The following is a 20065-nucleotide window of genomic DNA, read 5'->3' as shown; positions in this document are numbered from 1 at the left end:
ATATAAACCAAAAACGGTCAAAGCTACATTAAAAATAATTTAATACAACTAATATTCAAAAAAGAGTACACACACATATATATATATATATATATATATATATATATATATATATATATTTAAATATGTGTATAAATATGTAAATAAATGTATAAAACTGTAAAATGTTTCTAGTTGTCAAACAACCTTATTTCTGTTGTTTTAAAAAATCAGATAAAAGGAAAATATTCTTGTAATTCCAGAGCAGTGGTTTAGTGGTTTATTTGGCCATGTGCGATTCACACTCTGGTTTCTACACAGGAAAAACTGAGTGTAAGCTAAGTCAAAGAATCTATGAGCATGACTACGGTATTAGGAAAAACAATCTGAATAATACATTGCCCAAACATATTTCTGACAATTTGATCCATACATTTTCCTTTGTAGTAATTGATCAAGTCACTATTGATGAAAAGCAGTCTTGGGGTTTACAGTTAGAAATAAATGAGCTAAAATGGCAAATCCGCTTTCAAGCACACAGTTGGCCTGGCATCAGTGATCGCACTTCTATCTCGGCCATATTGAAACTAAAAACACTTGAAAGAAAAAAGGTTTTAAAAACAATGGAAATAAGGTTATTTGACAAATGGTAACATTTTACAGTTTCATACATTAATTTACATATTTATACACATATTTAAATATATATACAGATATACTCTTTTTGAATATTAGTTGTATTAAATTGTTTTTAATGTAGCAATGACAGTTTTTGATTTATATGAGGCAACAGCTTTATGTTCAGTTGTATATCATGATGACTGACACTGTTTTTAACCAATAGAAGCAAATGTTATGGTATTTAAGGTGAATGTATATAGAATAGTTTGTCTCATGAAGTATGAAATTTATTCAAATGAAAGCACTGTTTCTTTGTTAGTGGAATCATTAAATACTTGGTGTTTTTATATTTCTCAATTTTTTGTTCCTTTCATTTCACCATTTGAACAGTGTTCCAGAGGTCCTTGGACTTCAGATCCAGATAAATCTTATATGTACCACATGCGGATAGATGGGGGTTAACATGTCTGATGAGGGGTGGGGATAGACAGTTAAGGTGTACATATTTGTCTGTATGCACAAGGGATATATTTACATTCCAGTTATATAGTCAGATGTGGGTTCAGACATAAGCTGAAAGTAGCTAAGTGCAGGAGAATGTCCAGTATGACCATCAATAGCAACAGAGAGACTCCAGGCCTGACTTACCTGTGTTCCGGTCCAAATTTGTGTGGAATTTGTGTGCTACAGCTGATTGGTTGATTAACCTGTGCAAACAGTCCAGCACCTCACTATTATACTGGCTGAGGGATCTCCTGGCTATGTGCTATCCTTATTAACTTAGTCATATATAGGGTGGGTACAGAGTGTATTGGACTGAACAGAGTTTTGCATAATATGTGAGGTACAGTTTGCACAGAACTGTGATGTCCTGGTATGTCAGTGGCAGATCAGTACAGATTAATGTGAGGAACTGCTGAGAGACATTTGTCTACTGACTCCATACACTGCAGGAAACCCATGCTACTGTGTGAAGTGTTCAAGTCTGCACATTCTACGTTTGTCTATCCATTGCTTCCTCCTTCCCCTTATATGTGGCCCTTTGTCCTGCTCCTCTCCAGTTGCAGGCTTTGTCCACAGTTGCGGCTATTATGTAGTTGTAGTTATAGAATGACTGGGTAAAAGGCATAGCATCACACACAGGATTATGGACTGTGCACCCCTGACTGTACCTGTTTAGCAGGTTGGCCAGCATTGTGGCCCATACATCTGCTGTGGTCCTCAGATGGTTTGTGTTGCACTGTTCTTCTACGGCTACATGATGGCCATACCTCTTAAACTCTTACAGCCAGACACCTTGACAGGGCCATATAATTCAGTTGGACACAGGCCCAGACATGGGGACAGCATCTTAATATTGCTCTTCCAAATGTCGACAGTTGGTAGACTGGTTTTACATTAGCTTGCATTTTCTTATGGGTATGAAGTTTGCATCTCAACTGTCTGCCATTGATGTTTTCACATCAACCTTTATAGGTTTGCCAATAGTTTGCCAGACAAATGCAATGTTATGACAAACAGAACAGATATATGAGGCATACATGTGGAAATTCTCAGAAACCCTGACATTCATGGGGTATAGATGGTGCCCACTGACTTGTCAGTACTGACACAGTTATGTGGCAACCTTTGTATCCTGGTGCTAGACTGACTTGTCACAAACTGCTGTTCTACTAGACACCATCTAGGTTACTCAGAGCTGTGTAATGTCCATATCTGTGGCCACCTATCCCTCCATTGTTCAGCTTTCCTGCAGTAACAACTATTGACTTCTGGACAGCCTGTAGAACTCCGACAGTCGGTGTAGCTGACATGCAAAATAGTAGGCAGAGCCAGTGTCAAACCATGGACTCCGTCACCCACAATAATGTATTTAGCCCAGTGAGCCACAAAGGCATCAGTCAATACTGTGTACTTCCTGACACTATTAACCGCACACATACATAGCACATTGACCCCTGCATGTTGTGGAAATGGAACATGTTAGCAAGTTGATTGGGACATCCCTGGGAATGTGTGGTTACTGCTATCACCTTGCAAACATAACTGTCACTGCAGTTCTAGGGGAACACGGGTGCGTTGGGGGTAGGGGAACATACTTCTCAACTGTACAGATTTTTGCAGAATGCCCAGATGTTTGCCCCACATTTTGGGTCTGTTTTACATAAAATTGTGGTTGTCTGGAAAATTACTGTCAAATCATTAGAGACTGAAGTTAGAAACTAATGACAGACATTTGAGTATCAGACTTCTTACCCTTCAGATAATTCATACTACAGCAAAACCTGTTATTCTATCAACTTTCTATGTTTGTAAGAGCAATATTTTAACAATTGGCCCTGTTTTGGGGCCTTTGCCCCACATTTCTTTATGGCTTTGTACAGATTGCTTGCTCTAAGAGGTTGAGAGGTACAGTATGTATGGGACTGCAACATTGACATCCATGCATCTATCCTATGACCCACTGTTTGTAAGTCCCTTACATAGTGCAGTGGGTTTTGCTGGCTTGGGGCTTACTGCATATTCTGGGACAGCCAGTATTTGGCAGAGAGTTCCTGTTGTCCCACATAGCTGTCCATTGTCTGCTGCTATCCTGGTAGCCCACTCTATTCCCTTGCATATGTGCAGCAATACCATACATATGCTACCACAGTCTACTACCCCATTCATTTGTTGTTAAGAAGAGTGACTTACTTTGTGCCTACAGCAGTTGAGAGGGCAGTGCTTCTGGGCTGACTCTGTTGCATGCCTATACATGGTAAAGTACAGGTAGTGTGATGTGGCTGGCATCTTTTTTACTGTGTATGCAAGTTGGAGTGAGGTGTCAGTCCCTGGGTCCCTAGGGTGTCAATGTATGTGCTATGCATTGCCTCTTTGCCAAGACCAGGGTGTACTGGGCATGCCTATGTCTGCCTACAGGGACAGGCTCAGAGGGTTCCTCCTCTGAGTCCCATTGTGCCTGTGGGGACCTTGGCAATAGTGGGGTCTGTGTCTCCCTTCTCTGTGATGTTCCTGCTGCAGCTGTTTCCACAGGATCATATTGTGTAGCATGGCACATACTATGGACATGTGTGAACATGTGGCCGGAGAGTACTGCAGGGCTCCACCAGATATTTCAAGGCAGCAGAACCATGACTTGAGCAGCCCAAACACATGCTCTATGATGTTCCTAGTTTGTGCATGTGCCTCATTACAGTTTTCTTCAGTTGGTGTGTGTACATTTCTAATGGCTGTCATCATCCACAGTTCCAGTGTGTAGTCAACATCCCCCAAAAGATGGCCATATGGGATGTCCCCCCTGGCAAATGCCTGGTACAGTTGTGATGCATGCCAGATGTGGGAGTTTTGATAACTGCCAAGGCTGCCAGCACACACACTGATGATAATGCCCTAGGCATTGCACATGACCTGGCAGTTGATGGAGTGATACCTCTCACGGCTGACATAAACTCTGCCCTCCTCACCAGGTGGTGCTTTGATGTGTACATGAATGCAGTATATGGCACCCAGTACATCTGAGTAGCGTGCTACATGGTGGAAGAGATGCCTATTGCTCGTTCTCTCCTCAGGGGTGCTGGGGAAATAAATGTGCTCACTGGCGTGTGTTAGCATGACATCCAGGAACTGGTGGAATACCATGGATGCAGATGCCTGTGAGATCCCCATGATGTCCCCAGTAGGTCTTTGGAAAGTACCTGTAGCTAGTATTTTTAGGCTGCACATACCTTTGTTTCCACTGGGATGGGTTCCCCTCTTTTGGCTCTGGGTCTGAGGTAATCTCCAGCTCATGGAGCCCCTGAAAGGTTACCATGGGCCTGAACATTCGTCTCCTCCTCAGTCTGGGCCTACTGTCAGCATCATCATCATCATCATCATCATCACTGACCTCAGCCTGTAGTGCATACAGATGTAGCAAAGCACCAGCAGCCCCTATCATTTTGTCAGTTAAAATTCCCAAGTGTGTGCTCCAATGGTGCAGGGTATGTGGGAAAAATTAGATTGAAAGGTGTATGCATACCTTATACTGGTGTGCTGCAGATGCAGCCTGTGTTATTGGCTGACTATGATGCATTCCACCTGCCAGGTATATCATTGCGGGATTTGAATGCACTAGTGTCAGTGGAACAGGGCTTATCAGTCTGTTATACTTGGGTGGCTTGCTCAGGCTATCTCCTTTTATTTTTTTTCAATTTCTTCCTCTGCTAAGCCCTGCAGCACTCCACACAAATTCAAGTGCTAGTATAAACATTTCTCAGCACACTTAGCTTTTCTTTAACTAGCTAAAACATGTGCCACAGGGCTAAGTATAGCTTAGCAGCCTCACACACACTCCCCTGCTTAGCTATGTTTAGCTGAGCACAAACAGATACTGCTAAGCTCCAATCCACTTAAACATACCTTGACACATCCTCTTTTAATATTAGCTATCTGTTCTGCCTACACCAACACAGTTCTAGCCATAACACTGTTAGTACTTACGGACATTGTGGCCCTTTTTGCTGTTCAATAATCCTGGCTCATTTACATACACCTAATTGCCTATAACCTGGATACAGCACTATATAGCTACCACTATAACCTGCCATAGCATGACTCTGCATGCTGGCCACTATAATGCAATAACTTTGCATACCTTTATATTTCATATTTTACACTTTTTATTTTATTTTTTATTTTTTTTTTTTTTGCTGTACGCCACTTAAACATGGGATATGTATTAAAAAAAGTTTAATTTTTGATATACTGCATTACTTTTTTAACTCAATGGCTATAGTTTTGGCCATTTGTATGGCTTCTGTGACATATACAACTTTTTATTTGGGCTGTTACAGCCCGTTTAAATTTTATAATCCAATACACGGTTTGTAACCACGTACGTTTTTCCTGCTGACACAGCCTACACGGATGCCTTTCTGCTTCCTGAATCAGAAAATCATTTTGTAAGCATTGTTTTCACCAGCAGTTGAGGTGATTTGCATTCCATTGACACCTCCGTGTTCGCACGGTGTCCACACACTCGTGCACACCCCAGCCCTATTTCCTGGATCACTCAGTGGCCATATTCTGTGTTCAGGCTGCTACCCTATTCCTACATGGAGAATCGCTTCACGTAGGGTTTATTGAATGACCCCAAAGTCTTACCACAAAAACACAGAGCAGTAAGGGAAAGGAAGGGGAGAAATAAAAAGTCATCATGGGAGTATTGAACAGAGAAAACTATAAAGGAGTTAAGAAAAGAAGTTTCACTGTTAGAAGAGTACAGAAGAGGGAACAGATTAACAAAAATACTCAGAAAGATAGATGTGGGGGCGTGGCCAAGGATGAACACAGGATAGCAGCAGATTTCTTCAGCTCCACCAATTTCACAGCACTGACAGGAAATAATTACTTTAAAAATTAATTTATGAAGTAATTTTCTTTCTAAATACATTTGGAATATATATTTCTTGAATAATATCTAAAAAAGAAAGAACATTTTAATAATATTCCAGTCAGAAATCACCTTGGAAATTTTTCTGTCAGCTCCTCTGTTTGAAATGAGTTCCAGTAAGACAAATTCTCAAGATTCCAGGATCAAGAAAGAACTTTAGTCTCTGATATCTACAATACAGCAACTTACTGCCAAAATGGATAAACTGGATACTAAAATTGATACCTTCATAGAAAAAACTACAAAACAAAAAGATCTGTTACATATAGACTTGCAACAACAGAAGACTCAGATTACAGGCATAGAAGAGACTGTAAATGGCATGGAGAATAGAATCCAAGAAGAAGAAATCAACATTGAGTTTTTGCTGAAACAGAACACACATCTACAAACTAAACTTGATGACCTGGAAAATAGATCTAGGCGCAATAACATTAGGATTTTTGGACTGCCAGAAAATATAGAAGGTAACAATATTACTTCTTTTTTAAATACATGGCTCCCTAAAACTTTAGACTTGCCAGAAGCATTTTCTTTTGGTATCGAAAGAGCCCATAGATCCATATCTAATTCTAACTCTAACAAAAAGTATCCTAGATCAGTTATAGTTAGATTTCTATCATCTTTTGATAAAGAGATGGTACTTAAATCTGCTTGGGCTAAAGCAGCTGTTAAAATTAATGAGGCAACTGTGCGTTTTGACAATGACTATTCTTCCTTGGTAATAACTAAAAGAAAGGTTTTTCTGCCATTAATAAGAGAGCTTAAGAAAGCACAGTTTAAAACCTACCTTCTGTTTCCTGCCAAACTAAAAATATTTCTTCCTGATGGCCCTAGAATTTTTGAAGACTTAGACTCTGCATTGCTGTTTATCAAAAAAAATAAGATTTTGGATAAAATAGAGGAAATGGAATGGGCTAGTCCTTCATTAAAGAGGTTGGCAACAGAAGCTTCATGGAAGACTTCAGAGAAGAAAAAAAGAGTAAAAAACAAATGGCTTGTTCTATGTTTTTTCTTTTTCTCTCTCTCTCTCTCTTTTCTTCACTATTAATCTTTTTAAATACAGTTACTGCATTTTCAGAAAGCCACAAATATTCTGAAAAAGATTTAATCAAAGTTATTTTCTGTGTACAAAGAACTGTTTTTGTTTCATAAATAGTCAAAATATCTGAGGAACTAATAACAAGCTATCAATCAACCTGTTTCTCTTTGTGACAAAGAGACCCAAGGTTAATAATTTGATACATTTTTTTTTCTCTTTTGTTTTAAATAATGACATTCTTTTTAGATTATGCATTCAGTAAGGGGTGGGGGAGGGCAGGGAGAGAAGTGTAATGAAAATATGATAAGTGGAATAATAACTTATTAATTCCTTTTAAAAAAGTATATATGCTGTTTAAATACTGTTGCTAATTATTTTGCCATGATTCTATTGCTTATACTTGTTTACAAATAATCTGTCATGCTTTAATTACTAATAATTAGAACTAAATAGTAGTAAATAATATGTTTCACATCTATCTTTATTAATATAAACAGCAAGTAATATTCCACTGTAGATACTTTTTATAGCTTCCTTTTTTATTTTCTATTTCTTCTCTTACTCTCTTTTTATTTTCTACTCTCTTTTTTTCTTTTCTCTCTCTCTCTTTTTCTTTCATATAAGTACATTTACATGCTTTTGATAATACTGATACAGGTATATAATAAGATTTGTATAAAAAAATTGAATAGGAGCATAAAAAATTAGTTGTATTATATATTAATAACTGTGGGCTTAGTTTCACTGTCATAGAGACTGTAATAACTTGTAAAATACTTCATGAAGGTTTTGCTCTGTTTAGTTTCATTTATATTGCTAAATGAATGTCAGTCACTTGCATTTATCAAAATTCCCGCCAGAATGTTAAGGGAGACAATTTGGGATGTGGGTTACCTCGTGGATAGTGTCCTCGAGTTATTTTAAAAGCTTCAATACTCAGAATTCATGCAGAGAAGCTGAATGCAGTCAATTTGAACTTTGACCTCTGAATTCACACTGACACATCGCAGATTCAAGAAGAACACTCTACCAGGAAGTAGAACTGCTGCAAATGCGACTCTGCGATGGAAAATGAACTCTATAACATTTAAATGTGAGTTATTTTTTTATAATTAATTACTTATTCATGTTATAATTTATAAAATATGAAAGTTATAATGATTTTAAATTATTCAGTATCCCATAGTAAGCAAATGTGATATTTTAGAAGGCATAGAAAGTAAAACATGTATATATATGTTTTTGAAAGTGTACTTGACTGCAACATATTAATGTATGTAAATACTTATGATTTGAACATATACAATGCTACAATTCATTTGACTTATCTAACTGACAAGCATAAATATCATTATGATTTTATTTTAGAAGTTGTCATGTGACATATTTTAAAGCAGCAGTTCAGATATATAAAATACAGATGGCTTTCTTCACAATAATGCAAGTATATCTGGGAATTTACATAGCTATGCAGTATGATTTGTAACCATTTTTATGAACATAAATATTTTATTTTACTGGCAATAATAAGTATGAGAAAAAAAAGCTTTGATGCAAGTAATTTAAAGTCTTTTAGAAGCTGTTAACTGCATTTCTTTGACAGAAAATAGGTATATCCTAATATATGTAATGTCTGAACCATAATAGCCTAAGTTATTGACTTTAGATGAACATCAGAACTTATTTTTACAAACTTTGAATAAATTAATATGTAGATATGCCCTTTTTTTTCTCTCTCTCTCTCTCTCTCTCTTCCTCTCACTTCTTTTATTTCTCTCTCTCTCTTCTTGGTTCCTAATATCAAGTTTATTTGAATGCTATTTGATTATAAATGTATTATATTAAATAGATGTACATAGCAGTATGAATTGTTTTTAAAAGTTTATATTTGTTTATATGATGCTGATTTATCAAATGTTTAGCTTTGTCTTACTAGATAATCTAATTGAAAGATGTTAACTTTAGTTAATAATAATTAGTATTAAATTGACAAGGTGGCAGCTGAGGTACTGCTGCTTAGGGTAGGGGGTTAACTTGAGTGGTATGTGCTACTCAAAGTTGGAGTTTTTAACTCCAGGCTGGGTGCAAGGTTTAATCCTTATATTATTTTCTTCTGTTTACTGTTGTTTGTATATAGTTCTGACATCCACAATACATTTTGTAAGCTCATTGTCACTACAAACAAAATTGAAGCTTATACAAAATCCCATAAGAGTTTCAATAAATACAGCTATATTTAAAGGTACACCTAAAGGAGGAGGTATAACATTACTTATTTTGTTAATTGTTATTCTGATTATAAGTTTTATATGTTTTAAAAATGCCAAATGACTTCCCTAAAAGAAATTTCATTAAACATTAATGGACTGAATAATCCATGTAAAAGGGCAAGCTTAATGAGATACATTAATTTACATAAGGCCAACTTAGTATTCCTTCAAGAAACACATCTCCTGAAAAAAGATATTGATAAATTAGCCACAAATAAATATTAGTTAGTTCAGAGCACACTCAGAAAAAAAAGAGGAGTGGCTATTTTATGGAATAAAAGTATGCCCATTCCTAAAACTATTAAGTCTTATGAAGATGATAAAGGAATGTTTTGTATGGTTACAATACAAATTAATGGAAATACATATACATTAATCAATGTATATTGGATACCAGGAATTGGTATTAATACAGTGAAATACCATCTTAATAAGATCATATCATTCTCTATAGGAGATATTATTTTAGCAGGTGACTTTAAATGTATCCTACATGAAAAAGATACTACTACTATAGGGAAAACGAAAATTACATCTAAAGCAAAACATTTAAAGGATTTTGTTAATTCTTATCATTTAAATGATATTAATAATCAGATAGACTCAAAATCATTACCATACACCTTTTTTTCTAACAGATATAAAACTTATTCAAAAATAGATAGAGTCTTTATTTCTAACCAGATGGTAACAGAATTAATTAACTCTAAAATCATTTCGTGTCCTATATCAGATCATAATTCAATTGTCTTTGAGTTCATGATAAAAAGTACTTACAATGTTCAGATCAAAAGGATACCAGCATACTTAACTCAACTAAAAGACTATAAAGATTATATACTTTCAGAAGTGCAACATTTTTTAGAAATAAATAATACTCCTGAAGTCTCCATTGTTTATGTTTGGGATGCTTTAAAATCATATCTATATGGACAAAGTATCAGATGGTATAATAATAAAAGGAAATCTTAGGATAAGGAATTATTAGATATTCAAAGTAAACTAGACTCTTATAAGCATAATAATAAAGAAAATATTATGGACAAAAAAGTCATTGAAGAAATAAACAAACTAAATGAGAAATACAAAGAAATTTTAACTCATAAAGTTAAAATAACTTTAGAGAAATACAAGTTCTTGTCTTACTCAATAAGTCCCAAATACATACATAGACTTAAAAATAAAACAAAGAGGTTGAATAAGAAAAATCATATCAAAGAAATTTTCTCTCTAAGGAAAAAGAGGAATGTTTCTAGCCTACCAGAAATATTAGATGAATTTAGAAATCACTTTCACAAAATTAATCATAATAACATTAACATGGAACTTAAAGATAAAATAAAGGAATTTATAACTACAAACATGAATAAAAAACTTAATAAACAACAGACTAAACTATTGGATAAAAGTATTTCATATACAGAGGTTGTTACACAAATAAACAAGCTTAAATCAAACAAAGCACCAGGTAATGATGGTATTATACCAGAGATATATAAAATTCTTTCTAAAAGTACATACTCATTAATACATAAGGTTTTTATTTTGGCCCAAAATGAGCTAATAACTCCCCCATCTTGGCAATACACATTTATTTCGCCAATTTTAAAACCCAATAAAAATCCAACTAGATGCACTTCATATCAACCCATTTCATTACTTAATGTTGATTATAAAATGTTTATGAGTATTTTTGCTGATAGATTGAAGACAATCATCCCAGGCATTATAGATATAGATCAGACAGGCTTCATTGTAAATAGAAACACTTTTGATAATATAAGGAGAACTCTAACATTAATTGATTTTGCAAATAGGAGAAAGAAAGATTTAACACTTATTAGTCTCGACATAAGTTCAGCATTTAAATCAGTAAGTTGGGACTACTTGTTTATCTTACTGAAGTGCACAAACTTTTCAGATGCATTTGTAAATCTGATTGAACATTTATATAAAGGAGCATTGGCTTACATTAAGATAGGAACATATGTCTCACAAAAAATACCCATTTTAAAAGGTACAAAACAAGGGTGTCCACTCTCTCCATTATTATTTACTTTAATAATGGAGCCTTGGGCTAATCTGATCAGAAAGAGTACTGATATAGAGGGATTTGAAATAGATGAAAATACAACATCTAAAATTCAACTTTTTGCAGATGATGTTTTAATTACATCAGCAGGATCTAATTCTTCTATGCAGTCCTTATTTGATAAAATGATGAATTTTAAAAATATTTCTGGTTTAATATTCAATGAAAAAAAACTAAAATACTACCTATATATACACAAAAAAATGTTCTCATTAGTGATTTTAGTAAATATATTCCCAATTCAGGTCAGATAACTTATCTAGGTATAATATTAACTAAAGATATCAAATCTATTATACATAATAATTATAATACCTGTCTTCTTAATATACAAAAATGTTTCAATACCTGGAATAATATGTTTTTTACTATGGAAGAGAGACTTACAATTATTAAAATGATAATATTCCCCAAGATATTATACTTAATGCAATCAATAATACTCCCACCTACAAAAATAATTATCAAGAAATTGAATACACTAATGTTAAATTTCCTATGGGTACCTAATAGACCTAGGATTGCATTAAAGAAACATACTAATAGCTGGTCTCAAGGGGGCATTTCTTTTCCAGACTTTAACTTATATACTATCTCTTCTATTATAAAAGTTATTACTTTGTTAATAGACCAGTCATATGTTGCAAAATGGAAAGATTACTGGGAACTAATTAGTATTCACTTCATGAAAATCTCTTTAACACATAAAAATATGATTGTAAATAACTCCATGCTATGGTTACTAAAAGAATTTTGTACATCACCTATTACACCAAAATATATAGTTAGTTATCAATTAAACATTATTATTAGTTATTGTAATTTTATATTCATGCATCCTAAGTATAAGGAATGGAATTTTATTATATTTCCTATAATGTATACACGAGGTATGCTTTTGTCATCCACTTCTGAAAGAACTCATTTAGTCACAGAAAATGATTTAAAGTACTGGTATCAGTTGCTATCTGATAATAAAGTTAAAAATTTAGACTTCTTAAAGCAAGAATTTGATCTGAGAGAAACTTGTTGGTTAGAAGTTCAGACCTTTAGACAACATCTCATTGATAAAATTGATTTAATGTCTATAACAGTTAAAGAATCTATTCCAACACTGATTGATTACTTGATATTAAATTTACAACATAAAGTTTCTGATAAAGGTAAGCTTTCATACATACATAAAATTATTAGAGAAGAAACTTATTACAATGTAGATACCTATTGGAACTATTTCACTTCAATTAATGGTGAATTACCAAATCAACAAGATAAACAATATATATTGGAATCTGCCTATAAAACTACTTCTTCCATTATCTGGAGACTTTTACTTGGAAATTTTTACATAGATCCTTTTATACACCTTTGATGATGAATAAAATAAATAATAAAGACAATCTATGTAAAAGATGTAATGTAGAAATTAATGCTGATTGGGCACATATGTTTTATGACTGTATAAAATTGAAAGAATATTGGAAGTCAATCAATGATTTTTTGCAGGCTCTTTTTACAGATAATTTCATTATTTCTAAATCTCTTATATTATTCAACACTCCTGTACCTCAAAGTGTTAAAAAGGTTAAGCTTCCCTTGTTATGGTCTATTCTAGCAGTGGCTAGAAAAATAATAACCAGAAATTGGATTTCAGATACACCTCCTTCGTTTAATGAATTTAAAAATGTTATGACTGTAGTGTGCCATATGGAATTGATGACAATAAAATCAAGAACTACTAGAAAAACATCTTACTATATTATATGGGATACTTTACAAAATTTGTTAAAAAAATCTTAACTTCAATAGCATGGTATTTTAGTTTAATTAATTGATTTGATTGTAGTGGATGTCTTTGTAAATACTTTGGTTATTTTATTGAATGTTATAACCATTTCCATTTTATAAAATTGTTATGATATTTATTTTGTATGTTAAAAACAATAAACTTGTTTAAAAAAAAAAGAAAGATAGATGTGATAAAAGCAACTCACAGTATCAGAAAAAAATCAAGATTCATCATACACTCTTGCAAATAACAAACTATAAAGATATATGTGCAGGCAGAAAAACATAGAGGATATGCAGATAAATATAAAGGAAAAGAACAAACTAAACAATTTATTGGTGACCCAAAAAAGTTATATAGAGAACTAGGAAATATGGCAAAAGGAATAGAAACACCACCAAAAAAGAAGAAATAGACACATTTTGGAGAAATATCTATGAAGATTCTGTTGAACATAACAAAGATGCTGAATGGATAGAAGAAGTAAACAAAAGAATAAGAAGCTCACATGTAGAGGACATGAAATGGGATGAAGTAATGACCAGAGAAACTGAAACAAAAGTAAGAAAAGCTCTTAACTGGAAAACCCCAGGCCCAGACACAGTATCTAACTTCTTGTTAAAAGTATTAACATCTTTACATGAAGATTTAGCCATGAGTAAGAACTATTTATGTGCAAACCTGGAACAGATGCCAACCTGGTTAACAACAGGAAAAACAATGCTGCTACTTAATAGTGAAACTGCAAGCTATCCTAAAACTATAGACCAATAACCTGCCTTCTGACGATGTATAAACTATATAATGGAATGGATGCTGACAGAGTTTATAGTCATTTAGGAAGAAACTCAATCATAACAATAGAACAAAAGGGTAACAAAAGAAAGTCATATGGAACAAAAAATGATTTGTTGTTAAATAAAGTCATAATGGAGAACTGTAAAAAGGGGATCAATCTAAGTATGGCATGGATAGACTACAAAAAAGCATTTGACAGCATCCCACATTCATGGATAAAAGAGTGCTTACAAATGCACAAATACACCCTACACTGAACAATTACATTACAGCGACCATGAAACTGTGACAAACCACTTTGCAGTTAATCCACGATAAAGGACACATTATTATTCCAGGGATAAGCATTCAAATGAAAACATTCCAGGGAAAATCTTTGTCACCACTGCTCTGTCGTCCTGCCCTTAACCCATTAAACTGTCTACTTATTAGATTAAGGGCGTTGTGGAAGAAGGATACCCTGACAGTTCCAATAGTAGTAGAAGCAATGGGGCTTATAGAAACAAATTTACAATTATAGTTAGATATGTTACTGATACATGTAACTCCATATGAACTGCAGAATGAGTTAGTCCTGGGTACATTGTGGGTGCTGCAAACAACACTTTTGGCTAACATCAAAGAGTGAAACAATACTAATTTGATGAACTTTATTCACACTTTGACTTAAGAATGGGATCCATTTCCATCATGGTATTAGAAACCCAAAAGACTTGGAGAAATTAAACTGAAAGAAATTAACTGTGACTTGGCCACAGACCTCTCTCACTTCCTGTGGAAGGCGACACAATTTGCATAACATTCTGCTCATAATGAGAAAACAAAATTGGCACATCAGGGATCCATGGAAAGTATATGGTTAGATGTCAGAACAATGTGTACATCCTCATAAGTATTTCACATCAGCAAGCATGGGTCCCCTAAACATACAGTAAACTTCATGTCTATATTATCTTATTGAAGTTTCAGAATATCGAATCTGATATGGTCGATACCATATCATCAAATTCTGAAGCATCGAAAGATGAAAAAAAAAAATGCCTAAAAACAAAAATAAATAAAAACTTACCTTTGCAAGCAGGGGGGCAATCCCCCCTGCATCCAAAAACACCCCCCCCTTCTTAAATATACCAACTCCGAGACCGCACTGCATTGAACTAAATGGAAATCTCCCCTTAACGTTTAATGTTTTTTGCTTTCGCTAATCTGGTGCTGACAATATCAGCTTTGATACCGTCGGCCTTCGAAAAAGTGAAGTAGAACCTAAACTTCATATGGCACAGGTATACACTGGGCACTGTAGATAGTATGAAGACAGAGCGCAGTGTGACTGCATCCTTTTCAGGGCCATGCAGAAACCCAAACAAAATTTATTGGCATATCATATGTAGTTCCATCACCTCCACCAGACATGGAAAAGTCATCAGTATAGCAGATATAGTTCCTAGGAGGAGCTTGATAATTAGTTCTGAATATACACAGCAATCCCAAACCTACAAGGAAACCGTGAACATAAAAACTCTAAAAAAAAAACCCTAGGGGAAAACATATGCAGTACCATTCAGGGAATTCCTCTGAACCTCTGCTTCTCATGCATGCAGCTTATCAATGTTCATACAGCAGAGGTCAAGCCAATGCATGCATAACCCCCCTGTCCTGGTGCTGCCTGTGGCTGTGACATAAGACAACTCCCCAGCCAAGTCATACCAGGCATCCACTGTCGACAATGTATAATAGCAGAAGCCCAGTAGGTGCTCTCTGAAATATCCGAGAGGGAGGTAAAAAAATGTCTTGTTCTCTTTCATGCAAAAAGTATGCAGTCCCAAGTGAGCACTATCAGAAGCTGCAGCTCTCAAACTTCTCTTCATAATGAAGTCACTTTCATGAGAAGCAGGACTGTAACCTGTGAATTATGCCTACAGTGTGATTTCGGCAGAGGGATATTTGTACCTGTGCAGTTCTCCATCATGTGTACATTTCAATGAGAAGTAAGAGGTGAATCAAATCTTTTCTGACTCCTGAAGCCAGAACCACTATAGCTAGAACTCACTTAATCTCTACCTTATTATATGCCTCCCCCATATACACTAATCTTTCTAAGCATAATCTTAACAAACTAGCTACAGCATTTAACCACATTGCCAGATTTGCCACAAACTCTCCATACAGGACTCATCACTGTCTCAATCTCAAAAAACTAGGCTGGCTGGAATTACCTCACCTGATACAATTCTACCAACTTACAATGGCCCATAAAGCCCTATACCACCCTGACAACACTCCAATGCTCTCCTCCCTCATTAAATCATACAATAATCTGGGGAAACTGCGCTCCTCTAACAGAATGCTGATTCATACTTCCTTTTCAAATAACGTAGCTGGTGACACTATATTTTCTAATTCTGTTGGCAAAATATGGAATCTACTACCACAAAACCTTACTACCATAACATCACTCCCACTATTCAAAACTAACTTAAAACTATTTCTCACTAACCGCTGGCTATGCTCCTGCAATAAGCCTGACTAAACAGCTTATTTGACTCTTTAAGCTAACCTTCTCTGCTTAATTTCCTAACTCTGTCTCTCCAGAGTATTTACTCACCATGTCTGAGTGCATTAGGCATTTTTTTCCTTTTCTTACATACTCACTAATACTTTTCAATGTTTCTGATCTCATAAATTACTACCCATCTGCTTTCTCTAACTTTACTTTTTTAGCCCTCTTCAATGTCATTTGTTATTTTCTGCATGATTATAGTGTGTTTTTTATTATTATTATTTAGTGTGAGCTTTTAATATTATTATTACCACTTAGATGAATAGCTTTTAGTAGTATGTTAGCGGAGCTTTTCTCCTCGGGCCTCCACTGAAAATGGACATGTATCCAGCTGGACTAGCCCGGTCAACAAATGTAAAATAAAATAAAAAAAAAATAAAAGATATACAATGAAGAACATAGACAACACTTGTAGGGGTAAGGAGGTGCCGACCACCCTTTATATGTCCAGGTGTGGCAGACAGGTTTTCATGACATAAATGATATAAAGGGGCACAATTGCACATTACAGGGTAAACATGTGATGTATTAGTTACAGGGATTAATTTTGTCATTTTCTTTGAAGATTCCATGTGGTTTGTCCTGTACAATTACATAAACAGTCTTGCTAATACACAATATCCAAAATTAGTCATCATTCTGTACTGTTACAGTTGAGCTGTTGAGCTGTTATGCTTATAACCTATAATGACTAAATTCTTTGTATTGTAGCTTCAGTCACAAGGTATTGCATTGATCTACATTGTGTTGTATGATGGCTATTATTTTAACATTGCATTATATTGCTGTCTTCTAGCTGTCATTATACTGAGGGCTAGCAGGATTAAATGGGTATCTCAGGTCCTGATGCTACAAGATTTTCATCCCTCTGTTGTATGTCTGGGCTTCTCTCATAACTTTCTCTTATTTTCTGTTCTTTCATCTGCTTCATTATCTTCAGGTCCTGTTTCTCCTCTGCACTACCTGATTAGCATACCTCTGTGTTCTGTTTTGTTAGCCTGACATTTATATAGAACTCCAGAAAATAACCAAAGAAGTTTTTAATGACTAAAAACATATTAAACAGTGAGCGCGTTCATCCTAATAAGACTTCTTCAGACTGAATAATTTGACAAAAAAGTACAACAGTTAAATACACAATCCTTTATGATCACATGACAAATAATTAATGCTTTAACCCCTTTCTTTTAAGGAAGGCCACAAAATCCTCCTTATCATTTAACCCAGGTGGGTGGCAAGCATTCAGCTTTATCTGCCAATCATATTCCAATCACCCAAGTTCTTCTTCAGAATTAAATTTCTTATCATAACATAAAACTTCATCCAAAACCCAAAACTTAAAATCAGTTTTACACTGATTTACTTTATAATGCTTCCCCAGTGCATTTTTATCATCTCCAATTGACACAGCATATTTGTGTTAATACACTCTTTTGTGCAATTCTCTCGTGGTATGACCCACAAAAAATGAGTTTCGTGATATACACAACACTAAATACACTACAAATTTTGACCTACAAGTATATTTACCTTTCAACTGTACCTTATAACCACAAACATCAATCTCTTTGACATCCGTCAATAAATAACTACATAAGTTGCAGTTATAACATTTATACATACCAGGATTAGTACACTTTCTCTGTGGGGGATTTAATTTACTTTGAAACAGACTTTTAAAACTCTTTCCTCTCTTCTGTACAAACACAGGTGAATCCCCTACTACTTTAATAATCTCAGAATTACATTTAAACAAGTTCCAATTAACTGAAATAATATTCTTAATAGTCTGTGTATCCAAACTGTTTATTATTTGCATAGAAGTTTTATAATCCACTTGTTTGGTACCAGCATCTTTACATACCCTCCTTTCCTTCCCTCTCATCTATTTCATTATATTTCTCCATAACTATATCTTTAAGCTACCCTGTACGTATACATTTTTTACATAAAGTAACACTTTCTTTATGAAAATCCTCATCTTTGTCAGTCAGCTCATGCACCCTCTTCAATTGCCCCTTCACAATATTAATCTTAGTTTTCTTAGGATGCATACTCTTGTAGTGTAAATAAGCATTGTTTTGTACCTTTTTTATAAATAGTGGTCATTAGTCTATCCCCCTCTTTGTAAACAGTAAGATCTAAATAATTAATATTATTGCAAATATAAGTGTAAGTAAACTACAAAAAGGAACTCACACTATTTAAATAATGCAAAAATTCAAGCAAAAAATTCACACCATCTCTCCAGACAAAAAAAGGCATCATATATAAAATGCTTGGAAAAAAAACAATACAATTCATATAAATACCTTGGAAAACATTTCACCTTTCCCACTCGTACATAAAAACATTGGCGTAGCTGGGTGTCATAGCTTCACCCATCGCTACTCCATTGACCTGGTAGTACAGCTTGCCATTAAATTCAAAGAAATTATAATTTAGGATTAAATCTAGCATCTCCATTAACAAACTAATGGTGTTAGCAGAAAATTTCCCAGATCTAATTAACTCAGACCTTACTATTTCCTTCCCATCACTGTTAGGGATTACAGTGTACAATGAATTATTGTCTAACGTTACAAGTAGGTATTCTTCCTGTACCCTTAAACCTCCAATTTTAGATTTAAAATCAAAAGAATCTTTAATATAAGATGTACATTCATCTACCACTTTTTCTAGATGTTTGTCAACAAAAATGGTCATCGTTGCTGTTATTTCTATTGCTAGCCACTATAGGCCTTATGGGTGGGTTATCCAAAACTTTATGGATTTTGGGAAAACCAAAAATGCGACTCATTCTAGGTGAGTTGGTTATCAAAAAACACCTAATCTGCTCAGTAATGCATTCACTTAAGAACCATTCCTCTATTTGATCATGTATGAAACAATATAAATTTTCACGCCACTGAATGATGTTACTTTATAAAATTTAACATCAGACAACATTTCTTTCATCTTAGATACATACTTATTTTTATCTAATATGACCAGAGCATTCCCTTTATCAGCCTTCGTTACTAAAACGTCATCATTTTTTTAAGAACTCAATCAATAATTTGTTTTGCTGAGCAGATAAATTATAATACCTATACTCTGGTTTGTTATTAAATAATTCTATGATTTGCTGTTCACAACATTAAAAAAAGTTCTAGTTCCTTTTTAAGGGGAAGGGGGTTTGAAAGTACTAGGCTTAAAAAACGCATTGGGAACATTGTTTTGTTTCAGAAACAATAACTTAAAATTAAGTTTTCTAACATACTCTCTTAAAGAATTAATTGTGTCACATTTACTAGACCTCCTGGCTGGTACAAAGTTCCAGCCTTTCGTTAAAATGTTACACATATCATCACTCAAAACCAAGCTGGAAAGATTAAATTTTTTAAAGGAAACATCAACAGTACCTAATGTTTCTAATGACAATGACTCTTCTTTTTCCAGTTCCTTTTGAAAAAAAAATGTTGTTCCTGGATGAAGTGGATG

This window comes from Protopterus annectens, chromosome 3.part0, assembly GCF_019279795.1.
Source record: "Protopterus annectens isolate FY-2018-M chromosome 3.part0, PAN1.0, whole genome shotgun sequence".
NCBI lineage: Eukaryota > Metazoa > Chordata > Ceratodontiformes > Protopteridae > Protopterus > Protopterus annectens.
This window is presented reverse-complemented; position numbering follows the sequence as displayed.